The sequence below is a fragment of the Leptonychotes weddellii genome, chromosome 4 (assembly GCF_054177405.1).
Source record: "Leptonychotes weddellii isolate Sample4059 chromosome 4, ASM5417740v2, whole genome shotgun sequence".
In the NCBI taxonomy this organism is placed as follows: domain Eukaryota; kingdom Metazoa; phylum Chordata; class Mammalia; order Carnivora; family Phocidae; genus Leptonychotes; species Leptonychotes weddellii.
Genome location: NC_138372.1, coordinates 106405770 through 106431914, shown reverse-complemented (window position 1 = coordinate 106431914; position 26145 = coordinate 106405770). Strand labels below are relative to the sequence as shown.

General features: G+C 36.3%; 1 pseudogene; it reads right to left on the bottom strand.

Annotated features, from left to right (window-relative positions):
- LOC102731016 (ragulator complex protein LAMTOR1 pseudogene) overlaps positions 1 to 25086 on the bottom strand; it is a 30432-nt pseudogene extending 5346 nt beyond the window's left edge.
- Positions 25087 to 26145: the final 1059 nt, after the last annotated feature.

Below are 26145 nucleotides of genomic sequence, written 5' to 3'. Positions count from 1 at the left end.
ACCACAATTTTTTTAATCCATTCACAGGTTATAGGACATCATTTAGAATTTTGTCTAGGTTTTGACTATTATGTGTAAAGCTGCTGGTCATGTACTGGTGTTTGTGTAAACATAAGTTTTCATTTATCTTGACTAAATTTCTAGGGAGGGATTGCTGGGTTCCGTAGTAAGTATATGACCAACTTTATAAGAAACATGGCTGTAGTATTTTGCATTCCTACTGGAAATATAACTGATTTCGTTTTGCTCTACATATTCATTAGCACTTGCATTGTCAGGGTTTTGTTTTGTTTTTGTTTCATTTTAAGCCATTGCAGTGGATGGTGAGTAATATGTCCTTGTGTTTATAATTCATGTTTTAACAATAACTAATAAACAATGTTAAGCATCTTTTCATGTGTATGTGTGCTATTCATGAAACTACTTTGGTGATGTGTCCTCATGAAAGTCTAATATAAGGTAAGATCAATCCTTCCATCCCATTTGTTGAAAACACTATCTTTTTCATATTGAATAGCCATTGCCCCTTTGTAAAATCAATTGATAATATTTCTATAGGTCTATTAGTGGATTGTTTTAACTATCCTACTCAAAACCTTACTGTTGTGATTACTATAGTTTTCTTTGGGCCATACTTTCCGGCTTCTTTGTATGCCTTATGATTTTTAATTGAAAACTAGATATTTAAATATTATTATGTGTTAACTCTGGAAATCAGGTTTTTCCCATCCCCCTGGGTTTGCCATTCTTGCTCGTTGAAGGCAGTTATTCGTTTGTTTCATTGCTTTTCCATTACATTCGTTTATTTCAATGGTTTTCTGAACCATCTTTGCAGACTTTTCTCCTACTTGTGTGTAGTCACTGTATTCTTCCCCCTTCCGCTTGTTTTCAGCTAATGTTTTGACAGAGATTTCCTCGAAAGCTAGGAGCTACAACACACCATGCGTGTGCACACACACACACACGCATACAAAGAAACACAAGGAAACAAACAAAAACAAAAAAAGTCTCCCAGTCTTTGCAGATTGGCTTTGAGCTGGAACACCATTTTAACACTTAGCCCAGACATTTATAATTCCAACTCAGTCTTTACTTCCTTTTTGCGCTGACCCAAGAGATCAGCCAGAAGTGAAAGCTTGTGGTCTTCTCACATCCTTTCTGAGCAAGTGTCTTGCCCTGTACTGGTGTGTGGCATACACAGGGAATGAATACCTTCATTTCCCAAAGAAACTCTTTTCCCAGCTTTTCTTTCTCTCTTTGGCTGATCTACTGTATTTTTAAAAATTTGGTGTTTTATATTTTATTCACGCTTCAAGTTCTCTGAAATTCTTGAATCTGTGGTTTGTTGTCTTTCTTAATTTTGAAAATTTCTTAGCCATTTCCTCTTTAAGTATCTTTCTCTTTTCTTTCTGGGATTTCAATTACACCTATGTTAGACCACTTTATATTTTCCTACGGCTCTTGTGCTGTCCTAGTTTTTTACTCTTCATCTTTTTGTATTTTAGTAAAGATAATTTCTATTAAAATGAGATTATTTCAAAAGACATATGGTTCTAGGAATCCTTTGAAAGTAGAAGCCAAGGAAGGCACCTGGGTGGCTCAGTCGGTTAAGTGTCTGTCTTTCGCTCAGGTTATGGTCTTGGCTCAGGTCATGATCCCAGAGCTCTGGGATTGAGCCCCGCATCAGGCTCCTGCTCAGCAGGGAGTCTGCTACTCCCTCTGCCCCTCCCACTGCTCGTGGTTTCTCTCTCTCAAATAAATAAATAAAATCTTTAAAAAAAATAAAGTAGAAGCCATGGAAGAAGGATCACCATATGAATCCTAATTTTAGGAACCACCGCCACAGAATCAATGTAACAATGCAGGGAGGAAGAAGCAAAAAAATGCCTCAACAACTCTCTCCTCTAGCCCTCCAATCTTCTGTCAGTACCTGCTGGTGGCTAAATCCAACTAAAGCCTTATGCAAAAGATGACTGAGTAATGTATGCTACAGATCATGCTCCAGGGTTACGGAGAACCACAGAAAAGGATAGGCAGTAGATGGAGGAGAGAATAGAAATTGCCATCATTCTTGTCAATCTGAAGATACAAAATAATGTATCATCATAGTTTAATTTTTAATACTTCTGTTATGCAGGAGGTTGACATCCTATATGTATATGGTCATATTTACTTACTTTCCTGAGGCTGTTATTTGCCAAGATTTTCTTTGTAGCCAAAACAATGTTCTATTTTTATAAAAATATCTATGATTACCTAGAAAAAATATTGTAATATCTACTTTCACATAAAAATGGGTGGAAGCAGATATGAATATAGATAAAAAAAGAGGGATACACACACACATTTTTCTAAGTTTGTTGTGGCAAATTGCCACATACTTGGTGGCTTAGAGCAACAGAAATTTATTCTCTTGTCATTGCCAGTAACTGTTGACATTCCTTGGCTTATAGCTTCATCACAGAGTATCTGCCTTCATCTTCACATGGCCTTATGCTCTGTGTGTTTTTCTAAATAAAGTAACATTAGCAGAGATTTGGTATGAATATCTTTTGGGAACCATTTTTCAGCCTGTCATTTATCATATATACATCTCAAACAGGCCCACCTTAATAATTATGCTATTCAGTTCTTTTATTCCTACCCATATTTTCATCTACTTGATGTATCATAGCATGAGGTAGGTGAATTAAAATCATGTATTTTAATATTTTGCAATTTGTCCTTGAATCTCCTGTAATTTCTGCCTTATGGATATTGCCACTAAGTTATTTGGTGTAAAAAAATGTATAATTATATCTTCATTATGGATTCCACATGTCATTGTTATAAAATGTCCTTCTTATGATTTTTATATAGTGTTCAAATTTCTTATAGTGATATTGTGACTCCCTGCATTATTATTTGAATTTATCTGTTTTATCATTGCCCCATCTTTAATTTTCAAATATTTTGAATCACTTTGTTTTAGATTTAGTTTTTTGACATACAGCATATAATTTTATATTCTGGGCAATTGAAAAAGTTTTCAAGAGGTGAGTTCACACCGTTTCATTTATTTATGTAACAGGTAGATTTTATCATAATTATAATATTTTATGTTATATATTTTTTATTATTTTTTTCAAGTATCAGGCACCTCTCACATAACTACATATCTTTAAACTCACCTGCCTCTTGCTCTAGCTGCTGCTGTACCTAGGCACAAGCCCATGTGCCTTAGCCCATCTCCAACACTGCACCACTTGCCTGTTACTGCAAAGTTTCACTGCTAATTCCACCATGGGACCTTGCTGGAAACTTATGTGTCAGAAACCTAGAGCCATTTGGTTTCTGTTGATTTTTTAAAAAATATTTCTTAGCATTCACAGTTGTATTGTTAAACATAATTTACCTGGCGTCTTTTTACCTGTGCAACTACTAAAGCTGAGGAAATTATTACATGTGTACCACCTCTCACCTTCTTTTCCATTTTCCTTCATACCTATTTTTAATGAACTCTTTTCAAAGAAGTCAAAATTTAGTATGCCTACTTCCTGTTTTGTCACCATAATCTTCCCTTTCATTTTGGTCTTGCTTCTACATTTAAGTAGAGTCACTGTTCACAGCCAAGCCCCTCTCTGTAATGTTTAGTCATCTTTAGTTTGGCTGAAGGTTGTCCTCAGTAGATTCCCCAAAAGGGGATCAAGAAATATATTTCTCATGTGTGAATGTTTACTAGTGTATACAGCTTTTACATTTGCATTACAGATTTCATGTTATATAAAATTCTTGAGTCCCTCTTTCCCCTGGGGATTGTGTATATTTTGCTCTAATATATTTCTGTGAAAGTCTTCATATATATATTTTTCCTTATAAGTCATTTTATTCTTTTTGCTTAAATGCTTAAATAATTCACTTAAAATTTCTGATAGCTAGAAATTTTTCCCCTAAAAAGTTGTTTTTTTTTTTTTTTCAAATTTAAGAAACTTTTCTTCAATTGTATGTTCTGTGGGTCTGTTATATTACATCTCCTTTGTTATCCTGTTTCTATAATTATCTCTCTAACTCAGATTAAAGTTTTAGTCATTTCTATTTTATTTTTCCAGGTTTTCCCATTTCTATTCTCTATAGTCCTAAATCTGTATTCTACAGTGATTTTTTTTGGTCTGAGTTCTTTCTATGCTCATCCATGTTTCTTTATGTTTAAGTTTTCCCCACCACATATTTCCTGACCTCTTCCAGTTAGCATTTCATTTCTGCCAATTATTCCACTATTTCTTCTTTGAGCTCTTGTAAATTTTATTTATACTTTCGCTTCATAGAGGCATTTGACTCACTAAGGGTTTTTGTATTATTGTTGTTGTTGTTTTAATTCATTGAAAAAATATTAGGTCACAATTTTCTTCTTCGTGACATTTTTTCTGGTATTTTTCTTCTGCTCTCCAGCTTCTCGATTCATTTGAATATGTCCTGTGCTGTTTTATTTTTGATTCCCCATCTTTGAAGAAGAAGAGTTATTTCTGAACCACCTATTTATAGGAGTTTCTGGGGAAAAGGTCTATGGTTGTGTTTCATGCTGGCAGCAATTTTCCTTAAGATGAAGGATTTGGTGCATGAATCCTTTAAACTTTCCCTTTTCCCTATCCAGCGGATATATGAAGCTGTAGATTTGTCTGCATAACAAAGTCTCCTTATCCCCCGCATCACATAAATTGGCTGCTTCCCGAAAATGTGGCTTACCTGTGTTGGAGTTCCCATACATCCTCACCTCCCCTCCTTTTCAGTCCTGAAATTGATCCAGAGAAGCTTCCTCCTAGGGTCTGCAACTTCAACTTTTTTCTTCTGTGGTAAACACACTTTGTTCAGTGTTTTATAGGCTAAACCAAAATTTATCATTTAAATGTAGACAAGTTTTGATTAACCGAAATTCAAGTGGATGCCAGCACTATCGAGCTGGAAGGTTCTGCTTTGGATCTACCAAGTGCTCCCCATCCTCATTATCCACCAACAAAAGAAACAATACAGCAGTGGAGGGCCAACGAAGGCCACCCTTCAAATCACTGCAGTGTGAACTGCTTAGATGGTGTGAATAATATTTCATTGTGATCCAATCTTCGAATTTTCACCATCTTCCTTCCTCTGTTCAAACTGTTGAGATGTGAGACATAGGAAGAATTAAAAGGCCAGATATTTTCAGTCCTTTGATGAGTAAATGCGGATGAGCTTGTCGACTCTTTATCTTGGTTCACTGTTGTAATACAGAAGGAGAGGCAAAAATATCAACTTGACTGTTGTGAAATCATCAAAAAGGTATGGCATGTCTGGCTGTTTTTTTTTCTCCCATCACAGTGTAGGAAAATTTCTGTAAATATTATGTTCTAGTAAAATAAAATATGTTATTCTAATATAGAGAATTGGGCGGATTAATGTGTCCTATTCAGGAGGAGGCTAGTGATATGGCATTCTTTAAAAAATGTATAGAAAATTGTGAAGTTAATTTTACTTGTTTAATTGTAAATGGCAAAGGAATAGCAGTCGAATTATAAATGTTCCAATAGGAATAAATGAATTTTTAAGAAATTGTTAAAAAGATGTAATAAATGAATTTATTTGAACCCGACAAATTTTGATAGTTAAAAAGAGAAATTTATAATTATAATCACATGCTTCTTCACTGCTGTTTCAGGAACTTGAAAGAAAGTAAAAAATCAAAGAGAACATAGTGTTAGGGCTAATGACAGTGAAGCAGAATTCAATTGTATTTCTCTATATCATAATTTACACTTAGAAATACAAAAACTATATTATTTATAATAGCATTTAACCCATAAATTATATGGAAATCAATCTAACAAAACCTGTGAACTCTATTGAAACACATAAAACTTCATTACAACACACTTACACAAATAAGTGGAGAAATATCACATTCCTGGATGTAAGGCAAAAACATTATAAATATACCAAATCTCCATCAAATTTATTTCAATATTCAATGCCACCATTTTTTTCTCTGGTGGAATTTGACAAAGTAGTTTTTAAATTAAAATGGAAAAATAATAATAAAAATATTTTAAAGAAAAAAATCAAGTTGAGAAGACTTAGTCTCAAGACATTCTGACATTTTTATTATGAAGTTCTAATCATATAGAGATTATGTAACAGAAGTAGGAATAGAAAATATGGCACAGAAGCATAAGAAAACCAAGAAAAAGGCATACATATATGGAATTTTGATATATGACAGAGGGACAAGGTAGATCAATGGAAAATGTGAATATTCCAATAAATGGCACTGAGGAATTGAGTGCCATTTGCAGAATTAAACTGGTTCCTGTCTCACACTTTACAAAAAATCTATTCCAGATAAGTTAAATTATGGAAAAAAAGTATGAAGCTTTTAGAAGTTATTATAGAATTATATATTCAAGATCTCAAGATAGTAAATGATTTCTTAAACAAGACACAAATAACAATAGCAATAAAAGAAAATTGATAAATCTATGTAAGACAAATTGTCTTTTAATCAAAGACAGCAAAGGAGGAGTGCAAAAACCAACAGAATACAAGACATTTAAATAAAGGATTAGAATCAGTATAATAAAACTCCTTCAAATGAAAAAAGGAGAAAGAAAACAATTGAAAATGCAGCTCTAAGAGGAAAAAGACCTTCACAAAAGTGGATTTCTAAATTGGCGAGAAGAATATGAAAAATAGCTTAATGCTCTTGCTCATATCATTGCAAATTAAATCATGATGGGAGTGCACACTTATCAACTGAAGTTGAAATAGCTAGCAATACCAAGTGTTGGTGAGAATATGGAACAATCCAGCTCTCCTCCACTATGGTGGTGATGTATACTGGTAGAACATTCTAGAAAATAGTCTGTGTCACAGAATGAAACTGAAAAATATACATATGTATAACCCAGAAAATTCACTTCTAGACATCTGTCCAAGGAGGCTTTCACATGTGCTTTGGAAAACATATCCATGAATGTCCATAGTATTACTGTCAACAAAAGTGAGCACAGTGAAATAAATAATAAATAGTGGTATAACCACACAGCATGGATCTCACCAACATAATTTTGAATAAAGAAACAAGAAACAAGAAAGACCACATTATTCTATTAATACAAAATTCAAAAGCAGACAAATCTAAATTCTGTGGTTTACAGGTACATAATTATATGGTAAAATTATAAAGAAAAGCTAGGAACTGATTATCACAAAAGTTAAGACAGTGGCCCCTCTAGATAGGGAGGGGGTTATTTTAAACTTTGTAGCAGAAATCATTTTGGAGGAGGGACTTGAGGGCATTTGCTTGAGTGTGAGCAGTATACTATATCTTGTTCATTTTAGTTCATCGTTACTTTGTCTATATGTGTTTTACTTACCCTTTATAGTATATGTTTATATTTCATAAAAATGAAAAAGCAAAATATTCACAATACCCATTAAAAAGACATGTCACGGGGTGCCTGGGTGGCTCAGTTGGTTAAGCATCGGCCTTCTGCTCAGGTCCTGATCCCAGGGTCCTGGGATCCAGCCCCGTATTGGGCTCCCTGCTCAGTGGGGAGTCTGCTTCTCCCTCTGCTCCCGACCCCTGCTCGTGCTTGCTCTCTCTCTTTCTGTCTCTCAAATAAATAAATAAAATCTTAAAAAAAAAGAAAAGACATGTCATTGAGGACTAACCCTAAAGTTATATATGAATTTATGGAGCAAAATATAAATGTTATTTGGCTTCTCTTTAATGTCCCTTCAGTAAGTGAAGAGCTGGGCGAATTGCCAGGTTGCAAAAGTCAATACAGAAAAGATTTACTTGTCTCACACATAATCTTTAAATTCAAAATAATTCTAATCACAATCTCAAGAGACTTTGCCAGGGAGGTTGACAAACAGGTTCTAAAGTTTACTTGGAAACATCAAATTTTAAGTATAGCTGAAATCATTCTGAAAAGGAACAAATACACTTTGGTACTGAAAATGTTACTTCCATAAGGAACAACTTTTGTTACCTTTAAAATGAAGTCAGAGACACTTCAAGTCCTTTACAGCTCACAGAATGTGAGAGAATACTTTCATTTTCTTTCCTCAAAAGATTTCTAAAGCAGGAAAATATAAAACTTCCTTTAGCATCCCATGACTTTGAGTTTGGGAAGTTATTTTTGAGGCCTGAACTAAATCCCTTATCCTTAAGCTTGTGTCTTATTCTGTCACCATTCTTTGTGTTCTAAGGCTTCAATTTCTTAAAGACTCTTACTAAGTTTTCATTACTTTTTCCCCTCCCAATGGGAAAAAAACAGTGACTCCAAAACTTTCCCTTATTTTCATACCTCTGCCATTTTCCAAAATTTTCCTTCTTTTGATTGTTTCTCCCAAACCCGAGGGGGGCAGGAGGGCGGTGAGAGGGTGAAGAGTAGATAGAGGGCAGAGGATATACGGCAGGGGCAGAGGAAATTTGGTTTTGAGGAGTGTGTCCTCGCGATTACTGGTCCTGCAAGTTTGAACAGCATTATAAATAGGAAGGAGTATTATAATAAACAATAATCTCATTTTCCAAGTTTGCTAAACTCAAGCCAATGGCATGTTTATAGAACATAATGTATGAGTAGCACTATATGATTTCCTGTTTGTTTTCACATACATTATTTCACTTTCTTCTCTCAATAGCTCTTTGAATTGATGACTGGTGTTTGACACCCATTGATGAGGGAACTCAAAGTGTTGACATGATTTGGCCAAGGTCACTAGAGCAGAGCAGAACAAGCTCTAAAACCATGTCTTCTTTTACCTGATATTCTTTCTTTTTCATATATTCAGGTATTCATTTTATATATCAAAGTTCCAGCATCACAGAATCATTTGGATAACCTCCTAGCATTTATGTGATGCATTACATTTTTAGGTTGAGTGATTTCTCTTGTGGAAGAGTGTACTTCCTGCTACCACATTTACTGTACATATACTGTATTTGTAGTAAATACAATAGTGCCCCCTCAAGCCCCCTCCCAAGATATCCACATCTTAATTCTTTCAAACCAGTGAATGTGTTACATTATATGGCAAGAGAAAATTAAAGGGGCAGATGGAATGACAGTTGCCAAACAACTGATTTTTTTTTAAAGATTTTATTTATTTATTTGAGAAAGAGACAGATAGTGACAGAAATAGCAAGAGGGAGCACAAGCGGGGAGGAGAGGGAGAAGCAGGCTCCCACTAAGTGGGGAGTCCGACGTGGAGCTCAATCCCAGGACCCTGAGATCATGACCTGAGCTGAAGGCAGATGCTTAACTGCTTGAGCCACCCAGGTGCCCCCAAACAACTGATCTTAAAATAAGATTACTCTGGATTATCCAGTGGGCTAAGGTAATCACAAAGGTCCTTTAAATGTGGAAGAAGTGGCAGAAAAGGCTGTGTCAACGTGATGTGATGTTAGACAGACCAAACCAGCCATTGCTTGCTTTGAAGATGGAAGGGGCCATGAGGCAAGGAAAGCAGGAAGCCTTAAAATATTGGAAAAGGCAAGAAAATGGATTCTCCCTGAGAAGTTTGTTTCCCGATACCAAATACATGGTGCCTTCACCAATCTCTATGGCATCAACACCAATTCCCCAATTGTCCAACATTAATTGGGTGTCCAACATTTCAATTCAATTCTCACACTAACTCCCAGAGTTAGCACAGATCCCACAGATTAAGGGCTCAGTTCCACAGGACCATCCCACTTCAGACACCAGCCACAAATGGAATGCCCAGGATGCTCACATTTCTGCCTGGCTAACTATAAATTCAGGTGTTACCCTTCAGGTTCAATAATTTGCTAGACCTACTCACAAAATTCAGGAAAATAGGTGACTTACTATGGCCACTTGATTATAGAGGATACAACTCAAGACCAGCCAAATGAAAGAGACGCATAGGGCAAGTTATGAGGCAGGGGGACATGCAGAGCTTTTACTGTCCCAGAACCTTGATATGTTCACCAACCCAGAAACTCTCCAAGCTCCATAGTTTAGTGGTTTATAATGGAGATTTCATTACATAGGCATGCTTGGTTAAATCATTGGCCGTTAGCAATTGAACTCAATCTCCAGGCCCTCACTCCTCCGTGGAGGTCAGGGGTGGGGTGGAGCCAAAAATCCCAACTCTTTTACCAGGGTTTGGTCTTTCTGGTGACCAGCCACCATCCTGAAGCTATTTAGGAATCCCTCACCCAAGAGTCATCTCAGCATACCAAAGACACTCATCATTCAAGAGATTCCAAAGGTTTTTAAAGGTCTGTGCCAGGAACCAGAGACTTAGTATTTTTTATTATACTCCCCTAGAACCTCCAAAAAGGAGCATAGCTTTGCCAACACACTTTGACTGGATTAGTAGCCCAATGAGACCCATTTTGGACTTCTGATCTCCAGACCAATTTGCCTTGTTTTAAGTCACTAAATTTGGGATGATTTGTTAGAGCAGCAATCAGAGACTAACACACCATTTTATAAACATTTGCAAGAGATTATCACACTCCTGTAGTGAGGCAGAATTTCAAATATTAAAAACATGGGAAGAGCTTTGATTTTTGTTTAGTTTGTTTTTTAGTTGTTGTATTTATAAAAGATTTTCACAGTGAAATTTTTCCTCTTGTATAGCTGTTTATATCAACGCAATGCAAAGTGACAGGATACTGACATTTGAAGGAAAATACACTATTTTCAGATCAGATATCAGCTGTCAACTTGGATAGAGTGCATTGTTTTCTGATATTTTACAGCCCAGTTCACAAAAATTTTACATGCTTACAATTCAGTTCTGGTGTGAAAAATCTGTTGAAATATGTTGCATACAGAGTGCACAATAAGAACCATTATAGACACAGCCTGAATAGATTATATTGGGTCTAAATGGGAATGGACAAATGTAAATATGAAATAAAAATGAGAGATTGAAAAATTACTCATTGAAGCCAATGAAATTTGTGAATAATTTACATCAATAAGTATTCTCAAACTCACAAAATGAGTAAGTATTTTGATTGTGTGTTCACAATTCAAAATTCAGTGTACTTTTTTTTAGCTGGGGCTGAATTTATATAGTAACCAGGAAATCAGGAAACAAAATGTTAATTAAGCACTATTTCTGTTGATTGAATTAAAACATTGTGAATTAACTATGAGAATCTACAAACTGTAGCTATCTGGGAAGAAATCTTCTCAATATTAATATATATGTAGAGGCTGATTATCATGTCTGTTAAAACTTATTTTAAAGTACTTTTATATCACTTTCAAAGTGAAAATACATGCAAATACAAAGTATCAGATTATTGTTTTGATGAAAGGGACATAGATGAATTAGTTATTTCCTTTTCACTCTAAGGTAAATGGAGACGTAAAGAACTTACGTCCATACAGCAAGGTGTTAAATTGTGATTTAAAAGAAAAAAATCAAATTAAAAAAATTAGAGTTCTTAATCTGATCTAAAGAACCATGGCTTTTGAAAAGGAATAAAATAATTAGGCTTAAATTATATTATTTTTCAAAGCAAACATGACTGTGAACCATCTCTTTTCTTGTTAAGCAAAATTTATTATTTTTATTAATATTGCTATTATCATTTATATTTATGTAAAATAATTTCTGAATTATTAAAAATATACGATTAACATGTTTTTATTAAAAACGCTTTAGGATTTACATGGTTTTACCTATATTACCTTATTTAGTCTTCACAGTTATTATTTAAGATAAAGGAGAAGAGTTTTTCTTTGTAATTTTTTTTTAAACTAGGAAATAAATGTCTGAGCTCTGATTTATTCTTTTCAATTTCAAATTCAGATGCTTAGCTCAGTGCCAGGTACATTGAGAATATCCAATAAACGGTTTTCTAACCTATCTTCACCTTACCATTTCTGTGGGGTTTTTTTTCATAATAAATCAAAATAATGTCACCAATTATCTAATTAACAGATTCAAATTATGTTGAAACTTAACTCTAAGTTAGGTAATATTAGTCAGGAACAGTTTCACAGCTTTTTTTTTTTTAAGATTTTTATTTATTTATTTGACACAGAGAGAGATAACGAGAGCGGAACACAAGCAGGGGGAGCGAGAGGGAGAAGCAGGCTTCCCGCGGAGCAGGGAGCCCGATGTAGGGCTCGATCCCAAGACCCTGGGATCATGACCTGAGCCAAAAGCAGATGCTTAATGACTGAGCCACCCAGGCGCCCTCACATTTTCTTTGATAAAGGCTTAGCAGGGCCTCAGGATATGGTTGGCATTTTGTGCCTTACATATGTGTCCCCCATGTCAGGGTGAAGGGGAGCTTGGCTTGGCAAGCAACGTCAGCCAGGAAGAAGAGCTGCTTTCTCCCATCCTCCCAGAAAGGGTGCCATTTTGCAATTTATAAAAGATATAAAGGCCCCATATGTGCGCTGGTTTAGGACAACAAAAATCTCGTGTTAACTTAATTTTTTTTTACCGTATTAATCCAAAATCATAGTTACTAGATTTATTTGTTATCTGCCAGAAACATGGGGACTATATAGTTTCATATCTATATCATTAAAATTATTTTCTTTCAGACATGAAGATATTTGTCATGTTTTCTGAAGTATTCTAAAATGATCGGCTCAAGTTCCTTTGTAAATAATTTGGCACAGAGATTACACATGTTTTCCACAACATTATAGGAAAAAGAGGCCAAAAGAAGGACCAAAATGGACAGACACCCCATCAAATGGTATCTGCCTTTCTGAGCATCATAAAAAATAAATAAGCCCCTAACCTGACGTTTGGAAGGTTGGATTTACAGAAGGTCATATATCCATATCGGCATCATGGAGAGAAAGCCAGAGTTCTTTAATTCTTTAATTCTTCTTTAATTCTAAAGGAGGCTCAGTAACAAATGCTTCCCTGCCCATTTGCTAAAATTTCTCCAATCTCCCATTCTAGTGTTACCATTTAGGTTCAAGCCATCAGTGTCATTGCAACATTCCCTAACTGTCCTATTGGTTGATTAATTGATGGGTTGAATAAACATTTATATGATCCTTAATATAAGCCCCACATTGTTCTAAGGGTTTTATAAGTGCTGACTCATTTATTTAATCCTCTGAAAGGTGTGGTATACACTATTATTATTCCCATTTTATTGATGAAGATACTGAGCACAGAAAATAACTTTGTCAAGATACCACAGCTAGTAAAGTATCAGAATCAGGCTTCAAAGTGGCTAATCTAGCTTGAATCTACTACTATTTATTAACCACTACTTGTGTACTTCCAGGCTTCCCTTTCCCTCTCATTGCTTTCCCCCTTCCAATCCATTTCCTATCTGAGACTGGGTTAATCTCTATCTATTTTGATCATGCATTTATTAGATACACCCATGTATTTCTGCTTGTACCTGTACAAGTCACCAGAGCCTCAAGAGACCCTCCAAGTCTTCAAGAAACTCACAGCTTAGCAGAGGAGACTGACATCTTGATGAATGGTAGCATGCATGTTACACATTTGATATGCCTGAATCCTATTACTCTATTTCCTTTAGATTTTTGACTCCTGGCATATACATCAAAGAATGGCAAGGGAAATGAAAAATGAGATACAATTTTATTAATCTAGGCAAGCACATCATAACCCCAAAGATGTAGGGATTTTTGTAAACAATGTTGCAGTAAGCAGCTCAAGCCTGAGGCATCTTCAAAATAGATTTTGTCCATCACAGTATAATGCATGCTGAGCAGATATATAACTGGCCCCAGGTGCCCACATCTGCAAAGACTACAGGCCTGCTTCATAGACGTGAGGCAGGAAGAATGAGGATAAAGAGTAGACGCGCATCATTTTCCAACTGTCTACTGCTGAGAGGTAGTTGAGTGTCAGATTGACCAAGCTGACCAGCCAGACCTTCTCCTTGGTAAAGGCCTGGAACCACTAGACCTGTCCTATTTATTCTGTGTGTGTTGAAAGCAGAGGAGGTTTTCTCCCTTTTGGGCATGAGAGGAAAGAGAATATGGGTTCTTTCCAGCAGTGGAGTGAGACACACAATCCCAAAGGAGCACTGAGTGCAAAACCACCTGACTCTGACAGAGAAAATCAGACACTTCCCCAAAGAGCAAACTTGTAAGCTAAGACTTGACAAAAATTTAATAAATAAGCCTAAATTTTTACCAATAAGACTATAGAAGAACAACATATTTCTAGCAAACAGAAGCAAGGGAACAAAGCTACACAAGTGGAAAAGAATATGGAGGGTCCAAGAAAATGCCATGGCCAAAGAGGGCTATATTTTCAGGGTAAGATCCCAGGAAATAAGACTAACTGGGAGGTGAGGGTTGGCATGTGAATGAGTTTGAGAAGTGCATTAGGAATCTGGACTGAATCTTAGAAGTCGTTTTCCAAGTATGTACCATGAATTTCTGAAGTTCTGTGGAGGATTTTGAGGTTTCGCAAACATTTTATTGAAATAACATTTAAATTGCATTTCTAAAATATGTGGCCAAAAATGACATATTCTAGAATTTAACCCCTTGAGGATTATCAATATAATAATTACAACCAAGTTTTCTCTTTATGGGGTATACCTTTGACTCTTTCTGTGCAATTGTATAACTTCTGAAGAAAAAAAATTGATTAGGAAGTTTGCAGAGTTGTCCTAAGCATGTCTACTTAATTGATATTGGGAAATACTAAGGTATGGTAAAGCTAGTTTTAGAACTTATGGTAAGTTGTGTTTTATTTTGTACAAGTTTTATATTTATAAATGCTATCTTATGTTTTTGAGGCAAAATAATTATGCATTTCTGCCTAAAACTAGAAAATGTAAAATAATCGAAGGGCTTTTATGTCAAGGAGAAATGACAAATCAACTTTGCTGTCACCTGATCATCCAGCTAGTGTTGGTCATAGTGACAATACAAAATAAAATCAATTTGTTCTGCTTCTACACAAAATCACTCACAGGCAAAAATACTATGATCCTATTCATTTGGTCCTGGGTTTTATCTTTAGTTACATTAACATATCTCTTACACTCCACCATGTTTTATGCAATGAGTTTTCCAAAAGAGTTTCTATGATTCTTGCTAAGTAATAATATCATTCTGTAATACAGCATAGTGTGCATGGAAATAAAGCTTCAAGTTTCTGTCTGCAGAAATAAATAACTTAATGTTATTTTTAAAAACACGACTTAAAAAATTTGATCATATTTAAATACCTTAAGGTATCACATGTGTTGGAAAAGCTACATTATCAGGATGGAGCTTATTAAACTTTCTGTTACTGACCTTGCACAAATGTCATATGAGTCAGATACTAGAAAATGCAATCTGCTAATTCAATCAAGACAAAAACATTCATTGTTCTTGCTTTGCATGATATTTTCATATGGACTTATTATTTTGTGGGATGCTTGACACACATTCAACTCTAGAAAAAAAATCCATAATGTGGTACTGTACTTGGAATTCTTCAGATCTAGCCTGTTGCAGATTAATGATGTTTTCATAGTTTAAATATCTTAATTTCCAAAGAACAAAATGATATATGATGATTTTTTAGTGTAAAGAAAATATGTTTTACATATGTAGTTGCAACTGAACAATATAAAGCAACTGTTAACCTCCAAAATTTCTACGTGACCAAAAGAGCTAGAACTCATGAATTACCAAGTGTCTTAGTCAGCTCATGCTGCTGTAACAAAATACCATAGACCGGGGGGTATAAACAACAGACATTTGTTTCTCACAGTTCTGGAGGCTGGAAAACCCAAGATCAAGATGTCAGCAGATTCACTTTCTGGATTGCACATGACCTCCTTCTCGCTGTGTGCTCCCGTGGCCATTCCTCATGCATGCTTGTGGAGGGAGACAGAGATCTCTCTCTCTCTCTTCCTGTTCATATAAGGGCACTGATTCCATCATGAGGGTCCCACCCTTATAATCTAAACCTGATTAACTCCCAGAGCTGCACCTCCAAATACTATCACACTGGGGTTAGGGCTTCAACATATGAATTTTGGAGGGACACAAACATTCAGTCCATAACACAGAAAGACCACCCAGGCACCCATATGGTCATCTCCAATACAACTCACTGCCCAGTCCATCTCACAGTGATACAATGAGAAAGCAAAAGAAGGGAAAAACTGTTGTTTCCTAGATGTTCCCAAGTGGTTGTTCTACTTTTAATAGGTAGTAATAATGATTAAGATGTTATCTTTCAAAATACATTGTCAATGACACATAAGCTGTCCATTTTGTTAAGGCATGGTCTTTAAATTGTGGATCTTTCAATTATTTGTGGTAATTGCAGTAATTTATATGATTTCTATCACTCTATTATTGTTTGTCTTGAGCTAAAGTGCTGATATTAATATTTCAAGGGAAACCAAATCTAGTCACCCTTTATTTTCTAAAACCAAATACCCTTTCTTTAGGGAAAGCAGAGTATCTAAAATTTTATTATTAGGATGTTTCAGTATTTAAGTGTAACATCCTAATGATAAAGTTTTTCTAAAGGGATTTTTAAAAAGTCTTTTTAAAAATTGCAGTGATAATTGAAAAATGATTTTCTAGGGTTATGGGTTAAAAAATTTGAAATTGCTGCATAGGTAGACTTGGATTAAACATGGGTGGATTAAAAATGGATGATGAATGCTAGGGGCCAGACTTTTCACTGTTGGAGGTGGGATTTACAGAGAAGCAAGAGAGAAATGTGAGAACGAACCATGTGGTACTGCACTAGAATTAGAGACATTAGGATGAGCTTGGGTTCAGTTTATTTCAGATGCAGATAGATGGATTCAGAAAAAAGGAGAGATATTTGTATACACTTCATAGCTCTGTTTGCTAAGAGGGCCTTGAAGCAATCACACTCTTATAGTGTTCTCACCCAGTGCCCAGATCTTGATTTCTAATAATATTTTCAAATAAAGGAATCATATTGGAAAAATGATTCTAGCGCTGGGGCAGCAGATGTACAAGATGACCCTGGAACCTCTTGATATGCCCAAAAGTAAGAAAGTGCTAAAAAACAAAACAGAACAGAACAAGAAAAGAAACTGAAGGATGGGGCATGTCAAGGGAACACACAGGGCCAAACTAAAGTGCTATTAATGGCCAAATTTGAATTTTAAAATGGAAGAGCTCACCAAATGCCAGTTAAAATTATGGCAAAAAGACAGACACGGACGAGGCATAAGCCAGCTGAGTGCTGAACTCCAAAAACAAAGAGAAATCATGTCAAGGTTCTTGAGACGTGAGGACCAACACAGGAAAAGAATAGCTTGTCATCAGATTTCTCCTTTGCAACACTGGAAATCGCAAGACAAGGTTTGTGGAAAGGGACAGTGTCCTTGGAATATTGTGCCTAGCCAAGTGTTTATAAATAAGGAAGAAGTAAGGGCAACTTCAGATATTTCCAATTCCAAAAGCACATCACTCATCACAATTGGTTCCCCCTCACCCCCCCCTCCCCGGGCAGAAGGGAAAGGGGGTTGAGGGAGAGTCCAAAATATTATACCCAAATAATAAAAAAATCTCAAAAGGTACTAATAATATCTATAAAACAGGAGTGGGTAAAGAATCGTGTGAAACTTAAGTCTAAATAAATTTTGATAACATGTTTGCAAACTATAAAAGTCTCTGCTAAAAATAAAGTTTAAAATTATCTAAGAGATTCAATTGCTGACTCCCACCAAAATGCAGAAGAAATATGAGCAGTTAAAGAATAAACAAAATTTACTACTCTTCCTTTCAAGTTTCTAGATCTGTTAAATTATTTAAACCTCAAGATTATAAACTGCTATGTAAAAAGACCTATTCTCATTCATGACTATTTATCTTTGTGATTCAATATTTTTTCTATTCTGTACAACCAGAAGTCTGAAATAACTTCTTTCCATGCTGAACTGATACCAGACTTCACTATCATTCCTAGCTGTCTATTTAATATTATCAAAATATATTAAAATTGTTAATATTCTTCAAAACAGTTTCCCTGTTCTTGTGTTCTTGTCTCATAATATAGTATATATTACAAAGTTGAATTTATAAGGTCTATACTACTAAAACAGTGCCTCTTTACGAATTTTAGATGTAGGTGTCTTTTCTTTTAGGGGTTTTCTAATAAATGTTTGAAAGTTGTGACTGTAGATAGACGTTGAGTAGGAAAGTCACATTAACAGAACTGTAGTTTAGAAGAAAATAATTCTGGTGGCAATGGAGTGAACAGCTGGAAGAGGAGAGAAAATATAGGGACATAGTAGGAGACATTTAATATCCTGCTAAGTATCTTGATTATCAGAGCTACAATTTGTTATGCACTTGCTGTGTGCCTGGGATTGTGTGGAGTCCTTCAGGCACACCATCCAGCCTCTGTCATTCTCACAACTAGCCAGGCAGGTGTTATCACCCTCTTGTTAGTAGGCTGCAGTGGGTAAGTGACTTGTCCAATCCAGGCTTTTCATATGCTACGGCGCAGAATTGCTTCCCAGCGATTTCACAGTACTGTGTGTGACTTAAACAAATAGGTAATTCTTTCAGATATGTTATTTACTGCTTATGAAGCACCCTAACATTTAATTCCAGGAAGCAGTGAGTCATTCATAGTTATTTGTGGATAGCTAAAAGAATGCACAAGGATAATCAAATCTCCCAAAATTTCCATGGTGTTTTGGTTATTTTGTACAATAAATATTAACTAACCCGTATGCTTTTTTTTTTTCTTTTTGTTGTTTCTGTTTGAAATTTGAGTCAAATTATGTTGCAAAACCCACAGTTCAGAAGACTGTGGAGGAATTGTCCTTCTCCGTATATTCATAGAGTAGTACTTTCTTCTTAGTAAACTGAAACTTCAAACACACGTTTTGGATTGAAAATTTATCTTAGTTTTTTTGAAGATAGTAAAGTGAAAAAAAAAAAACCCACACATTTGAATGCAGGAAGCCTTTAAGCATCTCCTCTGCCCTCCCCTCCCCCCATTCTTCCTGTGAAGCATCAGAATAAACATCCCTCGTTTGAACTAAATCACCCACTGTGCGTAGCTGGTATCATAAGCACAGACATAGATACCTCATAACCAGAGCTCCCGCACCTTATCAGAACATCCTCATCTGAAACGTGAGGATGCTGGGACCCAGGCTTTTTGCATGTGGTCATATCAGTTAGGGGGAAAGAGAAAAAGTGCATGGCGGGAAGAAGGGGGGTTATCCCTGTTTGTTTAGGCTTCACACGCTTAGGTCTATTAAGGTCTAATTCATTATGTGCGTTACCTGATGGTGAGCAAAGCAGCTGAATGTTGTATTTCTTTGTAATGCTGACATTTCCCTCACCCAAGTTAAAATTAAACCTTTTATTAGTTCAGGGAAGGCTGAGGCAGGAAACAATAGAAGCTCAGGGAGAGTAATTATTTCTGTTCCATTGTGTAGGATGTTTGAGCTTTTGATTAGTTGCACTATACAGTACTTAACAGCTAACCAATCTTACCATGATTAACAATACACGAGAAGTTTTTTATTCTAACAGTGTGCTGCACACCCCTGAAATGTTGGCTTTCTAGGTTTCTTGGTGACTTCAATCTTGTTTTAAAAATACCTCTCATTTTCTGGGGTGTTTGAAAATGACCATACTATCAACAGCATGGAGTAGAAAGCAGCAGGCATGGCAAGAGGGGGTCACTATAAAATGGATGCAAAAAGCTGTGGGTTGTACACCATTAAGCATTCTCAGTGTGTTTCTAATGAGCTTATTATGGCCTCACTGAATTACTGTTTCTACTCCAGCCCAGTAAATTACAGTATGCCCAAATTAAATCAGTGGGACTCAATAGAAGCCAGTCTTCATCAGGGTCCACATTTGTAAGAATTAAAAAACCATACTTAATCATATTCAATCATGTCCATTGTCTCCCAAGTATTAGGCTCAATTTCTTCCCCCAAATATTTGGGTCCTAGAGTTGTTTCATGCTCAAAGGGCAATTTTATTTCTTTCCCTATTTTCTACAAGTGCAATTCTTATTCCACGTCTGGTCATTCTAAACCACTTGCAGTGTGAATGTTGAAGATGAATTCCAATTCAATAATCACTATTAAGTAGTAAGGGCATCATTATCACATCTGTATACGTTAGTCACTAAATATGTGTAGCTTTCTCTTTGATTTTAAAGTGTTCTAAAAGCTGGGATTTGCTAAATTACATATCATTAGTTAGCAGTGACTTATGTCATTTGGGCTAAAAATGTTTTTTAAAAGCCTTGAGGAGAGACTGCAACATGCGTCATCTGCTGTGTGAATGAACAGAAATGTTGTATAGATAAAATAAGCCATGCCATATAGATCAGCTTTCTAGAATAAAAAATAAAATGCTACCAAGGTTTGAAGTGGGAGAAATAAAATTTACAGAAAAATGGGATAATCACTGCTTTTTTATTATTTCACATAACTATTATGTCAGGTAATTTCTACTTACAACACTTCTTGTCTAAGGGTTAAAGAAACATCACATGAGCACTTGAGAGGAATGTGTATTCTGCTGTTGTTGGATAGAATATTCTGTATATACCTGTTAGGTCCACTTGGTTTATAATGTTGTTCAAATTCACTGTTTCTTTATTGATTCTTAATCTGGATGATCTATCCATTGTTGAGGGTGAAGTATTAAAGTCCCCAACTATTATTGTATTATTGTTTATTTTTCCTTTTGGCTCTGTTAGTTTTTGCTTTATAACTTAAGTGCTCCAATGTTGGGCACAAAAATATTTACAAGGGTTATGTCTTCATGATGTATTGATTTCAAGCTATACCATAAAGCCATAGTCATCAAAACAGTGTGGTATTGGCATGAAAAAAGAGAAATAGACCAGTGGAGCAGAATTCAGAGCCCAGAAATAAACTCAAGCATAAACATTCAACTAGTATTTGACTAAGGAGCCAAGAATACTCTATGGAGAAGAAACAGTCTTTTTAGTAAATGGTGCTGGGAAAATTGGAGATTCACATGTAAAAGAATGAAACTGAACCCAGATCTTGCACCACTCATAAAAACTTACTCAAAATGAATTAAAAAATTAAATGTAAGACCTGAAACCATGAAAAGAAGAAAACATAGGAATAAAAGTCCTTGACATGGGTCTTGGTAATAAATTTTTGGATACCATAACTAAAGCACAAGCAACAAAATAAAAAATAAATGAGTGGGGCTATATCAAACTAAAAAGCTCCTGCACAACAAAAGAGAGCTCAACAAAGTGATAAGCTAACCTATGGAATCGGAAAAGAATTGCAAAACATATTATCTGATAAGGGGTTAATATACAAAATATATAAAGAACTCATACAACTCAATGGCAAAAAACAAACATACATGTAACCCAATTAAAAGATGGGCAAAGGATCTTGAAGAGACATTTCTCCCAAAAAAAGATGTACAAAAGGCCAACGGACACATGAAATGATGCTCAACATCACAGTCATCAGGGAAATGTAAATTAAAACCACAATAAGACATCACCTCAAGCCTGTTAGAATGGCCAAGAGATAACAAATGGTGGCAAGGATATGGAGAAAAGGGAACCCTTGTGCCCTGTTGATAGGAATGTAAATTGGTGCAGCCACTGTGGAAAATAGTATGGAGGAAAATAGTTCCTCAAAAACTTAAAAATAGAACTACCCTCTGATCAGCAATTCCACTTCAGGGAATATTATCCAAAGACAATGACAAAAATACTAACTGGAAAAGATATCTGCACCCCCATGTTCATAGCAGCATTATTCACAATAGCCAAGACATGGAAACAACCCAAGTATCCACTGATGGATGAATGGATAAAGTTATGGTATATATATAAATATATATTTATATGCACAGTGGAATACTATTCAGCCACAAAAATGAGAAATCCTACCATTTGCAACAACATGAAGGGAACTTGAAGACACCATACCAAGTGAGATGAGTCAGAAAGAAAAGACAAATACTGTATGATTTCCATTTTATGTGGAATCTAGAAACAAAACAAAACAAAAACCCTGAAGTCATGGAAAAAGAGCTCAAACCTGTGGTTACCAGAGACAGAGGATGAGGGACAGGGAATGGGAGGAAGGTGATCAAAAGGTACAAATTTCCAGTTAGGAAATAAGGACTAGTAGGGTGCCTGGGTGGCTCAGCCAGTTAAGCATCTGCCTTAGGCTCAGGTCATGATCCCCGAGTCCTGGAATCAAGCCCCAAGTTGGGCTCCCCACTCAATGGGGAGTCTGCCTCTCACTCTCTGTCTGCCCCTCCCCCTGTTCGTGCTCTCTCTCTCTTCTTTCTCAAACAAATATATAAAATCTTAAAAAAAAAGAAAGAAGGAAAGAAGAACTAGGGATGTAATGTAAACCATGATGACTAGAGCTAACAGTGCTGTTTGATATACAGGGAGGTTGTTAAGAGAGTAAATCCTAAGAGTGCTCATCACAAGGAGAAAATGTTTTTCCTTTTTCCTTTTTATTTTTATTGTATCTATACATGAGAAGATGAATGTTAGCCGAACCTATTGTGGTAATCATTTCACAACATATGTAAATCAAACCATTGTGCTGTATGCCTTCAACTTATACAGTGATGTATGTCAATTGTTTCTCAATAAAACTGAAACAAAAAACAGAGATATTTCCCATTGCATTACAGATAATAAAAGGCTGAGCCAGAATTAATATCCAGAAAAAAACAAACAAATAAACAAACAAACATTAAACAATTCAGTTTCACTGTCTTTCTTTTGTAATTCTCATTGGTTTGGGCTACACAGGAAGAAAAAAAAAACACCCCAAAGAGTATTTAAATGGAATTGATTCGCAGTTTCCATTCTCTAAAACCAGACAGCATAATCCCTGCCCATTAGTGTATTAATTGGTCATCACATTATTGGTGGAGGGTCAAATTAGGCTATTTAATTTATAGTAGGAAATAAAATTCCTCCCTCCTTTTCCACAGAATCCAGCCATCATCCTGCCCAGCCTCTCCCCATCTGGCTCAAAGCACTCTCTGCTTTTCACAGAGAGCAGCTTAACAACAGGACTTTATACAGTTATAAATAAATAATCCAGGTTCTCATTCCTAAAATGGAACGCAAAGCACAGAGCTGGTTTAGAAGTTGGCATCGTGTGTCCTGCGTATGTGAAGCATCAGCGTTGATTAGCACAGACAGGAGATCGGAAAACCATGAAGCACTTTTGAAACCTTGATAGGAAGTGACTCTCTGGATGCAGATTTATTGATACTGACAACGTTGTTTTTTTCTCAATTTTTTAAAAAAGTGAAAGTACCTTGTACATGGAAAAATACAGAAACCAAATGAATAATGAAAAAACAACAGCTCGGTAGAACTAAATGTCCTAGAGCCTGAAAGAACATGTGTGTGTGGTTGGAGGGTGGGGAGAGAGAAAAAGGAAGAGAAAAAAAAAGAAAGGGGGGCAGTAGGCAGGCAGGAAGGAAAGGTTAAATACAAAATGCTTTCAGCAGAGTTTTAAAAAAATAAATATCCTATATAATTTCCAAACGTTTGCAAAACTCCAGTCCTTGGGCTCATCTACTCCTTTAAAAGGAAAGGCCTACGATATTCAGCAACATTAGCCTGAAACCTGGAATCTTGGGAAACACCATCTCACAGTGTATACTCGTATACAGCCGAGGAAAGAGATCAACGTAAAAGTGAATCCCCTCCAAAAAAGCAAGAGAGATAGTAAAAAAAAGAAAAGAGAAAAAAATAGCCTTAAAACACATGGCAATCATCTCAAATGTCAGTCTCTTGATTATTATTATTTTTTTGTTTTTGGTTAAGAAAAAAGAGAGAGCTCTTACCAAGCCTTCCTGAATTTATTTGTGGTTAAATCAAAAATTGCGGTCACTGAATGGCTGAATTACAAGAAAATCCCAGGACTGTAATTCAATCTTCCTCAATATCATCAAACTACTCACACCACAGGGGAAAGAGCTAGAAATCACACTCAACGTTGGAAGTGAGGATATTTAGTGCAGGGCAGAGAGGCTGTTCTGTTCCATTTCAGGGCTGTGTTCTCAGAGGAGGATACAAACCTTTGGGTCCAAGATAGTAAGGTGGCTCTCACATCTGGGAGTGCTCTTTCTGGACCATGTTCCAGACTCCTTAAATAGGCTGTCTGTGCCAGACAAGGTTTTCCTTCATGCTTTATGACTGTTCTGTCTCAGTAAACACACTCAGAACAAGCAGTCCTTCAACTACATCCTTCCCTTGGGATCAAGTTAACCCCATCCTAATCAGTGCAGTAGACAGTGTAGACCCTTAAAGGAGCTAAACACTGTCTTGGAACCACCATGTTTAATCCAAAGTATGAAACCAAAATCAGGGACAGGTGGAGGGCCACTCAGTCACTGCAGAAAATATGACACTGCTGGTTGGAGTCTTTGACCCAAGAATGGCCATGGCCATCTGCATAGTACAATCCTTAAGGACAAAGAAACAGGTAAAAAAAAAAAATGTGGATATGAAAAACATGATCAAAGTACACCATTTCCTGGTCTTCTCCCCCAGCATGTGTGAAATTTCCTTTGGAATTTCTCATGGGTGTAGATTTAGTTCCCTGCACAATAACTATTGATGATCACTTCCATGGCCTCTCATGGAATGTGAGGTTGCCATGGGAGGAAGTATACCACTTACAAAAACTTCAGGCGATCATAAATAGTATTCATCAGGATGTCATCAAAATATTGGAATGGCGAAGGAATAACTATATAGAAGACAAAGAGTATTTTCTGAAAAATGAAAACTCAATGCAATGAAAAGGGCTTAGCAGTTCCTGCCAAAGACACACATTGAGAAGTGCTATGAGACTTTTGAAGGTATAGTACTTGTTAAACTTGTTATACCTACTGTAACATTTGGGTGAGTTATTGGTCTGAAGCTATGCCTGGACAAGGAGAGAGACTGTAGTTTAATTCATTGTCCACAGTATCCAGGAAACTGCTTTCCATACGTGAAAGAGGAAACAAGCTGGTGGACATACAAGCCAGAGGACTCTGGTGGCCTGCCCTCCTCACTCACGGCATCTTGATCGGATCCTGAGCTTACTGCCAAGGCCGACATTGTTCTTATTGGAACCTGAACATTCTAAGAGTCTAAGAGCCAGCCAGGTCTTCATTCTTGGGTTCTGCAATGCTTGATGCAGTTTAACCCCTTTAGTACCAATAGAAAGCATTCACAGACTTGGTGGGGACAACGGCTTAGACCCAGAGAGACAGGGGCACTGATGGATTGCATACCATAGTAATGACAGGGGGCTAAGCCTAGATTTTACAAAATGGGAAACCAAAAGATCCCATGATGCCTGTCTACCTCATCCTTCCACCTCCCACTGAAGTGGGAGAACTAGGTTCTTGTCTCACGGAGTCAAAGAATAAATCTCTTGGACAATGGAGGAGAGTGAGTAAAGCGACAGAAGTTTATTAAGTGAAAATACAGAAAAAGCTCTCAACAGTGAGAGGGGTCCTGAAAGGGTTGCCAATGACTGCCTTTAGGGTTGGTCTTTTATAGAAAGTTAACCAGGGAATTTAAATCCTTTTAACATCTCTATTGATAACCACTGAGCAAGGACTAGTGATAACACCTTCAATGGCTTACTTCCTTTTTAGGTTCTGGTTATTCTTTGTTGGTCACAGGTTATTATCATAAAAAAGACACCCATCCCCATGCCTAGGGCAGGGTGGTCCTAGGGCACGGTGGTCTGGTTTGTTCCCTTATCTCTGGTTTTCCCACATTTTGGGATTTCTGTGAGCCTGATCACCTATCCCCCTATCTCTCCTTACCTAGCCCCACCTATCCCTTACTCACCACCACCTATGTAAAATATGCTGGGATAAGCTAGGCTTTGAGGGATCTGAAGAAAATGACTTTGTTCTCTGAGTTCAGTTCCCTCATCTATAAAACCTGAAAACATACTTGCCTCATACGGATATTTAAAGCATTAATAAAATAAAGGCATGCAAATATCCTAGTTATGCTTACCCATGGTGGGGTGGCCAGCATTCATTCACCTCTCTCACCTCAAAACAGAGTCCTTACTTAGGAAGAGAAAAAGAAAGCTTGCTATCTATTCAGAGCAAGTCTCTGGCACTTCTCAGAAAATGAATTTGGTAAGTGTGATTT